Source organism: Medicago sativa, chromosome 2 (genome assembly GCF_051527215.1).
Source record: "Medicago sativa cultivar Bolivia chromosome 2, Bolivia_mono, whole genome shotgun sequence".
Classification (NCBI taxonomy): domain Eukaryota; kingdom Viridiplantae; phylum Streptophyta; class Magnoliopsida; order Fabales; family Fabaceae; genus Medicago; species Medicago sativa.
The window spans coordinates 47,519,835-47,540,001 of record NC_140750.1 but is presented as its reverse complement, the minus strand read 5'-3'; the positions used below and the strand labels follow the sequence as shown (position 1 = coordinate 47,540,001).

Below are 20,167 nucleotides of genomic sequence, written 5' to 3'. Positions count from 1 at the left end.
AAAAAAGGGAATTAAGTGAATTAGAAAGATGAGAGTTAATTGTTAGTAAGAATAATTGAGCCTAATAGATGTTAAGTGAGTTAGGCCAAATAGGATAGCTATATAAGACTATAGAATAGTCATAACCCTAGTTTTGGGATTCATTTGGTAAGTTCACTATAAAGAGTCAAAGTGAGAATAGAAAGAAAATTGAGAGAGAAGAAAGAAAAAAGAGACCCAAGAGGAGAAAGAGGAAGAACAAACTTGAAGATCAAGTAGAGGGAAAGAATTTGGAGCTATGAAGCTTAAAGATTGAAAACTAAGGTATGGGTGTGTGGATTTCTTTTCATAGAATTGATTGCGGGTATAGGTAAAAACTTGGTTGCTGGTGTTGTTGTTATTATTATTGTGTTTCATGAAAAAATGGATTAATTACGGTAATTTTTGTGCTCTCTTAATTAATCTAATTTTAAATACGATAAAAGTTATGAAATGTTGTTGTTGTTGTGCTAAAACGCATGGTTGATTATATGGAATAAGTGCTTTTGAGATTTTAACTTAATTATGTGAAAATCATGATATTGTTGATGATTATTGCTCAAAACATGTTCTAATTACTTGCCATGTTATTGGGTATGTTTCTATGTTAAAATTCATGGAAGTAATTATGTTAAATGTGTTGTTTGGATAAAGTTGTGGTTTGTTGTGAATTGTGTGAAAAATGGATCATAATAATCATGGAAGTTGTTGTTTTGATAAATTGGGATATATGAATGAATTGAAAAGGTTGTTATTATGTTGAGATGATTATGATATTGTGTTCATGTTGTTAAGTTGATTGGTGTGGAGTTAAATTAGTGAAAACGGATTTTAAGCTATCGATGGTTTTTAAGAGATTAATTAAGTTAAAAAGATGTTTTGGTGTGTGTTAAGTAGTTAAAATGGGGTATTTGACCTAAGGTATTGTTTTTGAAAAGCTTGAAGGTGTTGGGGTTGAATTAGTGGTTTTGAAAGTGATTAATTAGTGAAAAACACATTGAAAAACTAATTTTCTGCACTTTTGTTGGGGTTGAATTATGTGTTTAATTGCTTGTTTGTGTGTTTGACTTGGGATTAGTGGATTTTTAGGCGAGAAGGGTATTTTAGTCATTTTTAAGATTAAGGACATTTTGGTCATTTGAGGACTAAGGGTAAATTAGTAATTTTAGAGTGGAGATTATTTTAGTGTTTTAGTGTGAAGAGCTATGTTTACTAAGATAGTAGTAACTTATGGTAATTATTTTGAGGTGATAATTAATGAGAAGTCTTTAAGAGTTAAGTGAGTGGTAACTTTTTAGAATTAAGTGGTAAGAGTTTTGAGGCCCATTATGAATTGTATTAACCTAGCCTATCATTGAAGTATATATACATAACTCATGAGGGAAAATTAGGGTTAGAAACCATTTCACTCATTTTCACAAAGTGGCTAGAGAGAATAGAGAGAGTTGAGATAGAAGAGAAGAATAGAGAGAAAGAGGAAGAACCCATTTTTAGAAAAGTAAAGAGGAAGTTAGGATTCATTGGAGAAAGTGAATATTCTTGGAGATTAGCTTAGCTTTTGAGGAAACAAGGTAAGGGGGATAGGTTTGCTCTACTTAATAAGCTATAATCTAGTTTTTCACTTATGGGTCATAATTGCTTTTGAATGAACCATGGATTTGATGATCTTGGATGTTAATTTTCGTGCTCATAATTAATTATGTGGTGAATTTGGGTATATGAAAACTTGTTGATGCTTAATTTTCATTGTTAATATGTGTTGAAGTGATTACTTTGAGAATTTTGCTTAACTTAGTGAAAATGATGATGTTGTTGTTGATAAATGATGAATTCATGATTTATGTGATATGAATGTTGTTAGGTACCTGTTGATGAGAATTCATGAATTTGATGATGATAATTGGGAAGTTTGAATTGAATTGTCGAGTTTTGGTGTTTTTGGTGAAAAATGAGTGTGATGATGAAAACTTGGTGAATTGATGTTATGAACTCATGTTTTGATTCACTTTAATGTCATTTTAATGTATGTTGGTGAAGTTTGTGCAACATTTTTGGGTCAATTGGGATCAAAATTGGGGTTTTTTAGGGAAAATTTGGTGTGAGTTCCCGAGAGGAACCTAAAATTAGGGGTTGTTGTGTCTGTGATGCTCGCTGGGCGAGCCATGCTGTCGTCGTGGCAAGTGACGCAGGACATAACCCACAATTTTGGAGGTTCCAGGCATTTGGGGTCATTTTCGGACATCCCCAAGTGTTCCTTTTGATTGTTTTGATGCTGTTTTAACTAATAAATCTACTGGAACATCATTTGATTTGGATTAAATTGGTTTTATGATTTTGAAACGAACTTTAAGTAAAAATGCACATGAATTCTGAATTTTTCGAAACTTGGTTTTCTCAAATGAAATGATGTTATGACTTGTTTTCTGTAATAATGAAAGAATAACCAAATAGGTTTGATATGAACATGAAACTTGATTTTTGTGAAAAATGATAAAAATGGATGAACTTTGGAATTTATAGACGAACTTTGGTGAAATGTTGAAAAATGACTTGTTAGCTTGTGGATGACTTTATGCTCATGATTATATGATGGTGTGTGATTGAATTGTTGTCTAATATGCATGAGATATGTTGAATTGTGTGAGAATGTCGAAATTGGTGATTTTGTGAAAATAGACGAACTTTGTCAAAATCAAAAATTATGATTTGATAACTTACAAATGACTTTGTATTCATGATAATATGATGAAATAAGAATGAATCAATGAGTGGTGGCTGTATAATATGTTGGTTATCATGATGTGGTTGATTATCTGTCTATTATGTGAAATGTGTTTTGTGAAACGATGTTGTTCCCTTGTGATGATAATTGTTGATGATGATTATATTGATGACTCTTTTGTTGATTATGAATTGTTGATCGTATGGATGTAAATGCTTGATAATGCGGTGGTGGTTTTGGTGAAGAACGTAATTGGTGGTGATTATTACTTTAGTTGGTGAAGATATTATATGATGGTAAAAATTATATAATATAGTGTTGTGAATTATGCATTGTCGAGTCTTTACTTGAAATTTCATGCATTCATAGTCATATTGAGTCTTTGCTGAAGAATGTAATTGGCGGTGTTTATTACATTAGTTGGTGAAGAATGTAATTAGTGGTGTTTATTACGTTAGTGGATAACTCGGTAAGATTACCTCCAAACTCCAAAATTGGTACAACATGCATGTAGAGGTGTCTAGAACATTGAATGCATACAAGTTATGTGATAGAGCCAAACCGCAAGTGCACGGTCTATCGAAGTAATAGTAGTAAAAGAGTATCGTTCCGCTAGGGAGTTGTTCAGTTTAACCAACTTTAAAAGAATGATTAGAGGAGAAGAAAGTTTATAAAAAGGAGGTTTAATTGCTGAAGGTAAATAACAATAATAAAAATAGCCTTGGGATTATTGGTTCGTCATAATAACAAACCCTTCACTAGACAAGACTTTAACTTCTAATTTCATGGTTTACACCTTAATTTCTAAAGACCGGTTTCCCTTTAGCCCCTCACCTTTCCGATGAAAGTCCGGTGAGAGTTTTCCCCTAGCAACCAAGCCTATTTCGCTGACTTGATTCCTAGAAGATGCTTATAAGGATCGAAACTACTTGTGTCTCAATAATTGCAAAGACTATTTCGCTGCCTTTGCAATTATTGTCTAGATTCACTTGTTCCAACATCAAAGCTCCGCTTTCGCTTTATGAATTGATGTTTAGGATGATGGATTAACAATTATCAAACCCTCCACTTTCGCTTCTACAGTTTGATAATGGTTAATTCATGTTAAAACGGTGAATCTAAATTAGAAATTACGGTTACATGAAATTAGGGTTAAAGCTTGGTTCGTTAGGATTATGTCATTAGAGTTTCCCAACAATCACAAGACAAGAAGAAGTCTACTCACTCATGTTCATCGTAGACATGGGGGAAGAAGAGAGAAAACAATAAAATAAATTGCGAGAAAGAAATAAAAAAATAAAAGAACTTTATTGAAATAATTCACTGAAATATTCTAAGAAAAGGTGAATGTTTATGATGGAATGCTACTCTATTTATAGTTTTACAATTGACTTAAAATCTAAACAACTATAAGGGCAAATCTGTAAAGCTGAAACAGGGTAACTTGGGCTTGAAGAAAAGCAGCAAAAGAGTATCTTGGAGGGTGGCACGGCCGTGCCACATGTTGGCACGGGCCGTGCCAAGCTTCTGACTTGGTGAAGACATATTTTTGTCTCGTATCTTCGTATTTTCGCACTATATTTGCTCCAGTCCTCTTTCTTTTGCTCCAAGACACCTTCCACCATATACTCGTTCCTAAAATAAAATAAAAAGCAATTTGAAGTAAAAGATTTAAAAAGGAAATAAATTTGCAATAAAATCAAATCAAATCTAAATAAAACTAAACTAAATAATGCATTAAAATAGACTAAATTATGACTCATCAAACTCCCCCACACTTGAATCTTTGCTTGTCCTCAAGCAAAAGGCAATGGACATAGTAGCAATCAAAAGATTAATTATGGCAATGCAATTGAAAACAACATTGCTTCAAGTACACTAATCACAATTTCAAACATTCCTTGTGAACCTATTCAACCCAACATCAAGTCTTAAGTGAGTGTGTGTGTGCAGTCCAACCCTTTTCTTGCTCCTGTATAAGACAGATATTATGAGGAACAGGTTCTATCCTTAATGCTAAAGTAACCGAGGAAAGTCCTTCCTTCATTTCATATAAGAGTGATGGGAATTTGGTTAAAATTAAATTAAGTTAACAATTTAAGCTCAAAGGGGCTGTAGGTGCTTAGGGGCTATCTATCCTCATAGGAAGTCTTTTTGGATGTAATTGTCCTTTCCCCCTAGATTCAAAATCACCCTAAGCAGTGCTGCAAAATTTTTTATTTCATCTCCGCGTAGGAAGTCTTTTTGGATGTAATTGTCCTTTCCCCTAGCATTGATGAATTGATTTGGAACTTAAGTTCAAATTAGGGAGTCACCACCACAATTAGGAAGTTAGGGATTGTCCTTTCCCCCACATGTTGGTGCCATTCTCCCGCCCCATTTTACTTTTAACAATTAAGAGAATATAACAATAAGGCACAATTGATTAATTTCCCACACAAACTTATACTACTTTTACTCTAAAGACTTTTAAGGGTCTAAGTTAACTCTAAAGATAGAACGTGCTCCTTAAAATACCTACTCATACATTTACTCAAAGATTGCAACCGGGTGCTTTTCTCATTGGAGAATTTTCACAATAAAACAAGATGTGGGTATAGCAAGAACACAAGAAACACAAGAAATCATTTTTATGTACAAGAAACAACCTTTAAAGAAGAGACAAAACAAAAAATTTATGCCATATTTTACATTAAAAACAAGCTAGTAATCATGCCTTTTGCTATAAAAACAAAACAAAAGAATAAAGTTCAAGGGAGTTTGGAAACACTACGACTCTAGACACTTTATTAGCCCCCCCCCCCCCCCCCCCCCCCCCCCCCCACACACACACACACACACACTTAGGGGAAGCATTGTCCTCAATGATTAAAAAAAAAAAATAAATTAAAAGAGTAGAAGAAGAAGAATAAGAAAGAGAGAAGAGAGAAGGGAAGAGAGGAAGAGGATAGCTCACAATGTCTATTGAGGTCCATAAGGAGGACATTGGAGTTGTAGGTGTTGCATCATCTGGCGGAGCATCTCATTGTTTTCTTGTGTTAAGCGGTTGCTCCTTTGAACATCGTTCCTTAGTCCGGAGATTTCAACACCTTGCCTTTGTTGCTCGGTGCTCATTCTTTCAACTTCGTTATGAATCCATGCCCATCTTTGATCTTCATTAACCTCACCGGCTTCATAGCCATGGTGCTCCTCCTCATGGTGCAAGTTAGCACCTTCTCCTTCATCATGGTCTTGCTCTTCATGTACCTGGTCATTATCAACATACAACAAATTTTCTTCCATCTCGATGCTTGTCCGAGATGGGTTAGGAAGTAGAAGCAAGATAGGCACATTTAGTTTGAGTTGGTATTTCATGGGTGGACAATGTTTAATGAAATTCATTGCGATGAGGGTTTCTATGTTCAACCTATTGTTTCCCTCAATTTTATTTATCCCCTCATCTTCACCCACTCCAAATTGCCTAGCTATGTATGTGATAATTCCACCCACCATTATCTCTCCCTTTCCGGCAGGCCTAGTACCTACATGGTCAAGGTAGTCAAGCAAATAGAAACAAGTATTCACGGGGTGGTTATAAAGCATTGCTCATAACATGAAGAGTTCATCCGTCCTTGTGTTCCTTAACTCGGTTCTACCCCAAATAGTGCAAGTCATAACCCTCTGAAGGTACCTAAGCACGGGATTATGAATGTTACTAGCTTTGTTGGATCTAGAGACAAATTGCCTAAGGCCGGTGATAAGCTCCCAAAAGACAGCGGGTTGATAGTCAACCAGCTTCAAACTTTGGTCCCAAGAATCATGTATATACCCCTCGTTTGCAAAGCCTAATGCTTCACAAAAGTGCTGAAGAGACATATCATAATCAACATTCATTAGCCGGAAAGCAACTCTATGGTTAGGGTTATCATAGTTCAACCTATCCTTAATGAAAGTAATAGAACTTAGAAATTCATAGGTGAAGTTCTCATAACCTCTCATAGGTCTCAACATCTCAATCCAACCTAGGTTTCCTAACAACTTATAAACATCATTCCTAATCCCTAGCACATTCAAACTATAAGAATCAGGATACCTAGATGGATGCAAGGATTTAGAAGTTAGAATTTTATACCTATCCCTTTGCTTGTTGTCTTTGAACTTGATTCCATGATTCTTTTCTTGTGCTTGCTTCTTTGAGGGAGGTCCTCCGGAAGAGCTTGCTGGTTCCTTACCACTTCTTCTTGAAGCCATCAGAAGTTGACCTTTTGTTGACTTTTAGTTTTGGTGAAGGTTAGGGTTTGGCGATGAATTTGGGTGGAAAAGGTTGGTTTAGGGTTGGGGTTTATGTTTGAGTAAGGTTGTTGAGTTTAGGTGTTGAGATGGGTTAAGGATTTGTGGTTTTTGGGCTAGGTTTTTGTGGAATAGGGTTTTGGTGAATTATGGTTTTGGGTGGATGAAAGTTGTTTTTGATTGGTGGTTTGTGTTTAGGATGAAGTTTGTGATTGATTGGTGAAAGAATTGAGTGGATTGGTGAAGTTTTGAGGAAGATATGAAGGTTTGAAGATGGATGGTTATGGAGGTTTAGAGAGAAGTTTAGAAGATGAAAGAGGTTTGTGGTTGTGAATGAGGAAGAAGAAAGAAAATTTTTAAGGTTATAGGGGGCAAGAAGTCAGGCACGGCCGTGCCACATATTGGCACGGGCCGTGCCAAGGTTCTGGAGTTTTGCTACCTTTTGTGCTGTAACATCTGGCACGGTCGTGCCAACCTTAGCACGGGCCGTGCCAACCTTCTGGTCCTGGGGGCTTCAAAATTTTCAGTTTTTCTCGAATCACACTTGGACAATTACCTACAAAACACTTAAAACAACGGAAAACAAACAAAACAAAGCAAATAAATGTCTGGGTTGCCTCCCACGAAGCGCTCGTTTAAAGTCATTAGCTTGACGGTTAGAAAAAGTCCTTAAAAGGGATCAAAGATATCATATTGTGTAGATGACGCTTAAAACGTTCTTTCACAACATGATCTTTAAGCATGCAACAAGAGTAAAGAGCGGGACCTTTCATAACATTTTCCAACTCAAAGCTGACCATTGTATCACTCACTTGAAAGACTATCCTACCAAGTTTAACATCAATAAAAGCTCCCGCAGTGGGGAGGAAAGGTCTACCTAGGATTATAGGGACGTCTTCGTCCTCTTCAATGTCAATGACTACAAAATCAGTTGGGATGTATATCCCTTCTATCTTAACAGGTATGTCCTCAACAAATCCTACTGGTTTCATGGTAGAACGATCAGCTAACTTCAACTTTATCTCGGTAGATTTCAACTCTCATATTCCCATCCGCTTAAAGAGGGACAAAGGTAACAAACTAACGCTAGCTCCTAAGTCACACAAGGCATTGTCAACGGTCTCACTCCCAATCATACAAGGTATGGCAAAACTACCTGGATCCCTAAGCTTAGTGGGTGTCTTCTGAATGATTGCACTAGTGTCCTTAGCCAAAGCTATTGTCTCACTACGCTCTATAGCCCTTTTTTTGAAAAAAATTCCTTTAAAAACTTGGCATATAGAGGCATCCTAGACAAAGCTTCTGCAAAAGGGAGTTTAATGCAAATCTTCCTAAGTATGTTAACAAATTTTTCAAACTTACCCTCCAATTTAAGCTTAGCAATATCCAATGGGGATGGAGTTTGGGTCTTATCAAGTTGTTTCTCACCTTCTATCTCAGTTTTCTCACCTAAAAGCTTGACATTTTCTTCCTCAATGTTTTGAACCTTAGCAATAGTTTCTCCTAACTTACTACCCCCAAAAGATATGACATTAACATGAGCTTTAGGGTTGGCTTCGGTTTGACCAGGAAAGACTCCCGGTTCTTGAGAAAGAGTGGACACTTGTTGGGCTATTTGGGAGATTTGTGTTTCAAGCATTTTAGAATGAGTAGAGATAGAATCAACCTTGGTATTGAGTTTGGAAAGAGAATCGTTCAGAAATCTGGTTTGGTTTTTAAGTTCTTGAAGTTGTTTATTTTGGTTGACAATAGAATTTTCCAACAAAATTTTCAAATTGGATTTCTGAGCGAATCTCTGGTTGTTTGCATAGCCAGGTGGTGCTACTTGTCCATAGGGATTTCGATTTTTGTAAAAATTTTGATTTTGTCTCATCCCTTGGTTGTATTGAGCATAATTCATTTGCTCAACACCATTGATAGCACTACCTAGTTTACAATCAACACCAACATGACCAGTTATACCACAGATTTCACAAGAAGAAGAAGTAGAAGCAGAATTGATGGCACTAACATTGAATTTTTCAAATTTCTCCGTTAATGCATCAATTTTAGAAGCAAGGTGGTCATAGTTAGAGACTTCATACATACCTGCCTCCTTTTTGGAGGATGAAGAACTAGTTATGGCTCTCTCGTTGGTCCATTTGTAATGATTCTGAGCCATGTCTTCAATCAAGGCGTATGCCTCCGTGTATTTCTTGTTCATTAGAGCTCCACCTGCAGCTGTATCAACAGACATCTTAGTGGTATAAGATAGGCCATTATAAAAGGTGTGGACTATGAGCCAACTCTCTAGAACATGGTGGGGACAAAGTCTGAGCATTTCTTTGAAACGCTCCCACGCATCATAGAGAGACTCCCCATCTATTTGATTGAACCGAGTAATTTGGTCCCTTAGTTTAGCAGTTTTGGATGGGAGAAAGAACCGGGCAAGGAATGCTTGCCTCATATGATCGCATGAAGTAATGGAACCGACTTCAAGGGAATGGAACCAAGCGCTAGCTCTATCCCTTAAGGAAAAGGGATAGAGATGAAGTCTTACGGCCTTTTGGTTCTCCTTCATGGTTCCACTAATTCGTAGGAAAACAGAGATGTGAAGATTGGGATCCTCGGTGGGGGATCCCGAAAATTGGTTTTGCTGCACCAGGTTATGAAGGAAAATCGAAAGATATCATACACAGCGGAAGAAGAAGAAGAAGAATTTCGATTTTCTTTCCTCGGATCATTACGAAATTCAAACATGAATCAGTGATTCGATTGTTACCTCGAAGTTTGGAATCTGAACGTAGGAAATTGGAAACTGGAATCTCGATCACAGCCAAGCAAGCAGCAAGCAGCAAAGCCTCTAGCAAGTCCACACGAACAGTGCTCCTCCAAAACTCGGTGCTAGCCAATGAATGGGAAGTGCAGAGAAGAAGGGTTGCTCCAAAAACGTGTAACCAAAAACTTCAGCACCAGAGTTCTATTTATAGAACTTCTAGTGTGCTCTGCAAGTCATAAGTCACTATTGGGCTTCCGTAAGCCCAACAACGAGTTTAGTAATTTTGCTAACTAATTAGCGTTATTTACTAAACGCACCCCTTATATAAGTCATACTTATATATTTCTCTTTTGACTGTTCTTTGTGTGTGACCCTTTAGGTTCTAGTCACGTTGGCAATAATATTAAATCTAACATTTAATATTATAAACAATGAGCGGTATCTAGCAACACATCATTGATACCCAAGTGACAAGAATGTCAAGTGATCTGACGAAACCTTTCCATGATAATACTCACGTGTACACTTACTCCTTTGTCTCGATATCTTTATTGATCCCAAGGCATAGATATTGTCACCCTTGTATAGATCAATGTTTATATTCCTTGATTCCGAAATATACTGAATAACGAATAAGTCCAATATCTTATATTGACTTAGTTCGGCATGGCCATGCAATTTTACAGTCATATTTCATCAAGAGGCCTAAAGATATATCTCCTGTTTATGAGGAGGGACAAATCCCATCTAGGACACTCATGTCCCTCAGCATGATTCATCAAGTACCCATCAACCAACGTTATGGTTATCCTTTTACAGACAACGTTAGAATGGCAACAAAGCACTTGAGTCCACATCTAGGGATCATAGTGGTTTCAGGTCTAAGAGCGATATACATTATTATCATTGTGAGAATATCTTATGACATTTTCATAACATACTATGTAGTATTCTCACGGTGGGTCAATCCAGTATAAATATTACCCCTAATATTTATACCTATGTATAGACTTAATATCTCAATATCAATGACCCATGAGATGCGGTCATCAGTCTACATACATAATAGTCTTTATGCTTCATTATTATCCCAATTCATATTAAAGCTTGACTATGGATATGTTTAAGAATAGCGTTCTTTACGTAATGTAATCTCATGATTAAGTCACACTTAATATTCCATTACATGAACTATCTATTCTAGGGACTTTATTATTTTGAAACATAACAAAATCAATAAAGAAATGCCTTATTATTATATATATTCACAATATATATTTATATCAATATCATGATACAAAGCCAAACCCAATCAATATTGATTGGATATTAGGGCTTACTCCAACAATCTCCCACTAGCACTAAAAGCCAATCAAATATTAACTCAATATATATTGATCAAGTGTTAGCTTTAAGCACACCCTGGGCATGATACTATTCTAGTAGATAAGGAACTCTTTCCTATGTTGGTAGGTTACACTTCTTTCAATTTCCACTTTCGATCTTCCATCGAAAAGAAATTGAAGTGTCAAAGTATACATTTGGATTATTGGTGAGATCAAGTATTCATTGCTCGCAAGATTAAACCAATTTTACCTCAGACGGGATCAATGGAATCCGCAATGCAAGAGACACATGGTTTCGCTCAGTTATGAGCTAAACAATCCAAATCATATATATTTGACATCTGTAATAGAAACAACAACTATTTGAAGCTTGTACTTTTACAAATTTCATAGTTGATATCCAAGCATAGCATTTATTCCAAATTGCGATTTGGATATACTGTACACCGATATTAAAGTCAGCATCATTGTAACTTCTTTACAATGTTCCTTTAATCTGTGTTCAAGAAACAATCCTTAGTCCTTTAAAACATCCATGGATATTCTTGAAAGTATTCTAGTGTCGAACACTACAATCAATTTTGGTACATATTGAAAATAATTTTCTAACCATGTCTCACATGTGTAGATAAATTGTTTTGGTGACTAGTATGTCATCCACATACTCCACCAAACTAATATCAATGCTCCCACTATTCTCCTTGTGTGCACAAGATTTTTATTAATCAAAGTTTTTCATAAAACTTCACTAATAAAACAAATAATTCAACTTCAAGAAGCTTGCTCCAATTCATACATGAATTTTGTAATATATATACCTTTCTAGCATCCTTTGGATTAACGAAATCCTACATATGTCAAATACATATATAAGGTTATTCCAATTAAGGAATACAACCTCGTTATCCATCTTCTAGAACATGTATTATACAACAATGGCAGTTGGGATCGTTAGATTTAAGCATTACGATGATGTAATGGTTTCGTCATAATTTGCATCATGAGTTGCATGAAACCATATACAATCAATCACATCTTAAAGGTATTCATAATACCATCCATGTCAGTATTCTAAAAGAAAACTCACATTCCAACATCCATATATGGTCTGTGTACATAGATCCTTTATAAGATCCCATGACATATAGTCACTTCTCAAAGTTCAAGCCATTTAGATCTTGTGCTACTCAAACTGATGATTTAACAACAACCCTTTGTTGAATCAACTCGTGTTCCATTTTTAGAGAGATGTGTATTTTGTGTTACTTGTCTTAATTCAAGTTCTACATCACTCCCACTGGCTCCTGTAGAGACATACTCCTTGAAAAGGAATACTCCAGTTCTAGCGACAAACAAATTTTGTCAAAAAAGAAGATGTAGAAATAATATCCTTTAGTTTCCTAAGGATAGTTACACAATTATACATTCATTAAATTCGAAGTTTAGTTTATCTAATAAACCATATAACCTCAATTTATCATAAAGTCAAAATAGGTACTCTTACATCCATATCTAATATGGTGTCTTTATGATTACTTAATTGGAACTTTGTTATGGGTGAAGAATAACTGTAATTTAGTTAATTTCAAGAGTCATTGAGTTATAATCAAACTATTTTAGATCGAGTTATGTCAAACATGAAGCGATATAAATAATCATTATACTCATTAATCAAGCATTTACCATCACGACTTACTCGTATAGTCTTTATACTTTCCTTTTACTTCATTGTTAAAATCTTTGAACAATTTCAAAGTTTTCTTGAATCGTGTCAAATACACTTTGCTTATCTACTAAATGATTTAGTAATGTTAGATGAAGTAATAGAAACAATATCTAGCAAATATGTTTAGTTCTCCATATACATCTCATACGTATATCAATTCAAATGAATTATGTGTCCTTTCACCTTTGTTGGTGACCGGTGTACTAATCTATTTTGAAAAGTGGGGCTCACATCCTTCAAATGATATAAAATCAAATGAGTCCAATAGTCCATATCCATGGATTTTTGGAAATGTGAATCACAATTGTTTGTACTAAACGTTGATGCCAATAATCTACAAAAGGTTCAAATCTCATTTGATCCTCTTTTCATATAAGTTATAGACCAGCTTATCAAGATCATGGAACTCAAATCCATTACTTGATTAGCATACTTCTATAGAAAACATAATTTGCATAATAGGACAATGTTTGTCTATTATTCAACTACACAATCATTCTCTTGTCAATACAAGATTTATGATTTAATGCTTCTATTTTATATGGAATTTAATAACAGTTATTTGGTTCCATATCAAGTTAAGTTTAAGTCCATGCATAAGCTCTTATAGTCAATGAAACAATTTGTTCCATTCCAGACGTAGGTGAACTTCACTTATAGTTAATGTTCTGCTTCTTTAAAACTCTCTATATTTCAACAAATATGAGATTAATCATCAAGTATCATATACTTATGATGAAGAAGTATAAATTTAACTTTCTATAACTATATGGGTAAATAAGAAGTCTTACTTCTTTCTTATATTTTGACCCTTTCAAAACTACGAGCAATTTTTGTTTTTCAACTTTTGAAATAATTGCTTCCCCTTTTTGCAACCGTGTTTAACCTTTCAAAGGTAGAAAAAACAGAATTTGAATTTTATTCTTATCCATGTACATCTACTTGATAGGCTTAAACTATTCATCTTATAACATTGAGGTTGAATGATCATATCATTCTCCATCGTCGTTACCACTATGAGATATCCTATATCTACTCATTTGACCCAATGCTTCTGATAAGCTTTGTTTTTCAAATATAGACATAGAAAGTTGCTAGGAAATAACTGCTCGAGAATATACAGTTTTTCTCATTCTTAAGAACAATTCTTAAATTTTGTGCCAATTCAGAAACTCTTTTCTGAAGATTTTGTTCTTCATAAGAACATTTAACAGTATAATAAAATTATATATGTCGAAGAAATTCTAAATACAGAAAATAAAATAAAATTGTATCATGATATAAAAACATAATTAATTAGGTCTTTAATTAAATATGCTCCCACTATTTTACTCAAAACAAATGACCTTCAACATTTGAATCGGAAAATCTCATTGGAAGATTTTCTAGTGGGTTGAAATCCATATTTCACCTTGCTTTAAGTCAACGGAGGCTGTACTCAAAACTCAGTTATTTAGGTAGGAACTCCTTCCAATTGTATCTCATACAACTTTCAAATCATTTGAGTGAATAACTCCTTACTCTAATCTATCATATAGATGTTCCCAAACATTGCTTCTAAATTTATTTTAATCTTATTAAAATTAATTTAGTTAAGTTAAACCCAAAAGAATAACACTTGGGTAAATTGGATTACCGCACCGCAACTTACTAGTATAGAAAGTGCACCTCGCGAAGGCGAAACCTACACATTTCGATATTAGTCTTGAAGGGTGTTAAACTTTTGGAAAGCATTAAACTTAATATTTTGAATTGAAGGATTTTTATTAAGTTTGATCTCACCTCACCACGGCTTATATATCATATATATTCGCACTCCAATCATAACATGCATAACGATTATACAATAATAAAAGTGACATGATTATGGCCATCCTAACGCTATGACTCTCTCAAGCCAATGAGAGAATCTAAACTAATCCTAGAAACGACCTTGCTTCTCCAAGCTTGACCTCCAGGACTATCCTAACGTCATGAGCCCTATTACTTCTTTGCATTCTATTTACATTACATATGAAAGAAACTCGTTTTACATACGAGGGAGTGGATGAGAAGAGAATGTACAATAGAGATATAAGAGAGAGGCACGACACGCAGGCCGTATTTTAATATCCAAAAGAAAAAAATAAAAGGACTAGGGCCATAATCATTCACATGATAATAATAACAAACACACTTTTATTATTATTAATTATACCTTATAATTAAATAAATTAAATTAAAATTTGACATATGATCACACTACGCAGATTAGTTTGGGGTTTAATTGAGTACCAAAATATATTATATTGAGTACAAAAATATATGATATTAAGTACAAAAATATCTCATATTATGTACCAAAATATATTTTATTGAGTACCAAAATATATTATATTATGTACCAAAATATATTTCAGATCAAGTACTAAAATATATTAGATTGCATACCAAAATATCTCAGATTGTGTTCCAAAATATTCTAGATTGCGTATTTCGCATCAACACTTGACACGTTTATGAACACCCAAATCGTTTCGGAAAATATTATGATCAAATCCAAAAGATCATATATGATATTGAAACTCTTTCAAATCATGATTCTTTTAAATTATAAACAAATCAAGTTAAAGTCATGCAAATCGATTAAATAATTTCAAAAGATCATATATGACATTGAAACTATTTCAAATCATGATCTTTTAAATTAACTATCAATTTAGGATCGTTTATTACCTTTCAAACAACTTTTGAAAAACAATCCGAAAGGTAGAATTTTTATTCACTTAATTATAGTAATATTGACACTCAATAATTATTATAATTAAATCTGCTTTATTTAGGCAATCAATTTGTTTCCAAAACAAATTACAGGGCTAAAATTAAGCAAATATTTTATTACCAAATTCAAAAATCATATCTGATATTGAAACTCTTTCAAAATCATGATCTTTTAAATTTACTACCTTTCTCCAATTAAATAAATTAATTAAACATAAATATTTTCAAGGATTGTTTGTTTAGCATGAACAACCGGATCTATGATGCTTCACCAGATTCGGATATTGAAGCTCACTCTCACGAAATGTTCAAATTCACAACAATCTCTTTGAAAACAATTGATCGAATGATACAACCATAATAATACAACGCTTGTATAATTAGGTATCCTAATACAACAATCAAACATCAATAGTTTTAACAATTGTTTGTTCAGTATGGACAACCGGATCTTTGATGCTTCACCAGAATCGGTATTCGAAGCTCAATCTCACGAGTTGACTACAAATTCACAATCAATTATATAAAACCTATTGAACGAATGATATCATCAATATATCACATATAATGATGTTGTATTAAAATCATATATCACATATATGATATTGATCAATCAATTTTAATTAATATTTAAATTTAAATAATAAAATATTAACACTTAATATTCTATTTTATTAACGGATTTGCATTCCAAATTAATTCTTTATAGAATATCAAAATATTAGCAAATCAAATATTTGCGAAAATATTATTATCTCTTAAAACAATTTTAAAAGATAATCTAATTTGATTTGTTTCCAATCATGTTCCCGTCGATATGTATAATCGATATGTCGATACTTCACCAGAAACGGTTTCTGAAACATCAAACAAATCGAAAAGCCATGCACAGAAAACATGATACGATGCCAATTTTAATTCTCTTTATTATTTAATTCCGATTCAAAATGTTTAATCATATTAAAACATAAAGCAGTAACAAAGCAATCCGATTCATGGTTTTGTAATTGGCTCTGATACCACTGAAGGAAAATCGAAAGATATCATACACAGCGGAAGAAGAAGAAGAAGAAGAAGAAGAATTTCGATTTTCTTTCCTTGGATCATTACGAAATTCAAACATGAATCAGTGATTCGATTGTTACCTCGAAGTTTGGAATCTGAACGTAGGAAATTGGAAACTGGAATCTCGATCACAGCCAAGCAAGCAGCAAGCAGCAAAGCCTCTAGCAAGTCCACACGAACAGTGCTCCTCCAAAACTCGGTGCTAGCCAATGAATGGGAAGTGTAGAGAAGAAGGGTTGCTCCAAAAACGTGTAACCAAAAACTTCAGCACCAGAGTTCTATTTATAGAACTTCTAGTGTGCTCTGCAAGTCATAAGTCACTATTGGGCTTCCGTAAGCCCAACAACGAGTTTAGTAATTTTGCTAACTAATTAGCGTTATTTACTAAACGCATCCCTTATATAAGTCATACTTATATATTTCTCTTTTGACTGTTCTTTGTGTGTGACCCTTTAGGTTCTAGTCACGTTGGCAATAATATTAAATCTAACATTTAATATTATAAACAATGAGCGGTATCTAGCAACACATCATTGATACCCAAGTGACAAGAATGTCAAGTGATCTGACGAAACCTTTCCATGATAATACTCATGTGTACACTTACTCCTTTGTCTCGATATCTTTATTGATCCCAAGGCATAGATATTGTCACCCTTGTATAGATCAATGTTTATATTCCTTGATTCCGAAATATACTGAATAATGAATAAGTCCAATATCTTATATTGACTTAGTTCGGCATGGCCATGCAATTTTACAGTCATATTTCATCAAGAGGCCTAAAGATATATCTCCTTTTTATGAGGAGGGACAAATCCCATCTAGGACACTCATGTCCCTCAGCATGATTCATCAAGTACCCATCAACCAACGTTATGGTTATCCTTTTACAGACAACGTTAGAATGGCAACAAAGCACTTGAGTCCACATCTAGGGATCATAGTGGTTTCAGGTCTAAGAGCGATATACATTATTATCATTGTGAGAATATCTTATGACATTTTCATAACATACTATGTAGTATTCTCACGGTGGGTCAATCCAGTATAAATATTACCCCTAATATTTATACCTATGTATAGACTTAATATCTCAATATCAATGACCCATGAGATGCGGTCATCAGTCTACATACATAATAGTCTTTATGCTTCATTATTATCCCAATTCATATTAAAGCTTGACTATGGATATGTTTAAGAATAGCGTTCTTTACGTAATGTAATCTCATGATTAAGTCACACTTAATATTCCATTACATGAACTATCTATTCTAGGGACTTTATTATTTTGAAACATAACAAAATCAATAAAGAAATGCCTTATTATTATATATATTCACAATATATATTTATATCAATATCATGATACAAAGCCAAACCCAATCAATATTGATTGGATATTAGGGCTTACTCCAACAGGTTAAGTAGGGCAGGCTTGATTTCGAAGTTGTCATCCTCAATCGTTGGGTACACTATAATAGCTTATGGCTCAGCCGTAGATGGCGTTGCATACTCTTTGAGAGTGCAATTAGCCATGGCGGTATTATTTGTGCCTCTCTCGTCCTTCTATGTAAGAACCTTTCGATCTCGGGTATGAATACCACTCGATTTCTAGTCCTTCGCATAAAAGGTTGAGAACCCAAGAAGTTAACAATAACAGAAAGAAAGGAAAAATAAAAGAAAAATAAAAGAATAGAAAAAGAAAGAGAATTCTAATCAAAAATAAAAAGTTAATTAAATTAGTTAACTCCCAGGCAACAGCGCCAAAAACTTGATAGAGTCAGACCGCAAGTGCACGGGCTATCGAAGTAATAGTAGTAAAAGAGTATCGTTCAACTAGGGAGTTGTTCAATTTAACTAACTTTAAAAGAATGATTAGAGGAGAAGAAAGTTTATAAAAAGGAGGTTTAATTGCTTAAGGTAAATAACAATAATAAAAATAGCCTTGGGATTATTGGTTCGTCATAATAACAAACCCTTCACTAGACAAGACTTTAACTTCTAATTTCATGGTTTACACCTTAATTTCTAAAGACCGGTTTCCCTTTAGCTCCTCACCTTTCCGATGAAAGTCCGGTGAGAGTTTTCCCCTAGCAACCAAGCCTATTTCGCTGACTTGATTACTAGAAGATGCTTATAATGATTGAAACTACTTGTGTCTCAATAATTGCAAAGACTATTTCTCTGCCTTTGCAATTATTGTCTAGATTCACTTGTTCCAACATCAAAGTTTATGAATTGATGTTTGGGATGATGGATTAACAATTATCAAACCCTCCACTTTCGCTTCTACAGTTTGATAATGGTTAATTCATGTTAAAACGGTGAATCTAAATTAGAAATTACGGTTACATGAAATTAGGGTTAAAGCTTGGTTCGTTAGGATTATGTCATTAGACTTTCCCAACAATCCCAAGACAAGAAGAAGTCTACTCACTCATGTTCATCGTAGACATGGGGGAAGAAGAGAGAAAACAATAAAATAAATTGCGAGAAAGAAACAAAAGAATTAAAAGAACTTTATTGAAATAATTCACTGAAATATTCTAAGAAGAGGTGAATGTTTATGATGGAATGCTACTCTATTTATAGTTTTACAATTGACTTAAAATCTAAGCAATTATAAGGGCAAATCAGTAAAGCTGCAACAGGGTAACTTGGGCTTGAAGAAAAGCAGCAAAATAGTATCCTGGAGGGTGGCACGACCGTGCCACATGTTGGCACGGGCCGTGCCAAGCTTCTGACTTGGTGGAGACATATTTTTGTCTTGTATCTTCGTATTTTCGCACTGTATTTGCTCCAGTCCTCTTTCTTTTGCTCCAAGACACCTTCCACCATATATTCGTTCCTAAAATAAAATAAAAAGCAATTTGAAGTAAAAGATTTAAAAAGGAAATAAATTTGCAATAAAATAAAATCAAATCTAAATTAAACTAAACTAAATAATGCATTAAAATAGACTAAATTATGACTCATCATTATGTGATGAGGTAATTTGGTGAATTATACGAAAATTGTGACTTGATGAATTATGTCACTTTGTAATTTATGTGATTGGTGAATAATGTGAATTCGTGTGGAGATGTGTACATGATGGTGTTTGTTATTGTTGGTGATGCTTGTACATTTGATGACTTTATTTGATGATGATGATTTTCTTGTTTATATCCTTGAGCTGATGATTGTATTTATTTGAAATAATTACATGAGATTGTTGTATGGGGGTGATGAATATGTGTATTGAAAATGTGAAAGGTGATGATATATAATTGGCGAGGTGAAATGGAACAATAATTTATGTGCTAATATGCCTAATTGAAATTGTGATATATGTTGTTGAGTTTTGTTATGTTAAGATATGATTTGATGCTTATATAAGACAAATTATGAATATCGTGAATTTATTTGTTGGTGATGTGATGATCTCTTGTTGTTGAAATGGGGATTGTTGGGTTATAATTGAATTGAAGATAATATTCATATGATGTTAGTATTTT

General features: G+C 33.9%; 1 non-coding gene across 1 annotated transcript; it reads left to right on the top strand.

Annotated features, from left to right (window-relative positions):
* The first annotated feature begins 9,300 nt into the window (after window positions 1-9,300).
* LOC146946990 (small nucleolar RNA R71) lies at window positions 9,301-9,407 on the top strand. Its single transcript, XR_015029461.1, has one exon. It is a non-coding gene; the product is annotated as a small nucleolar RNA R71 (small nucleolar RNA).
* Window positions 9,408-20,167: the final 10,760 nt, after the last annotated feature.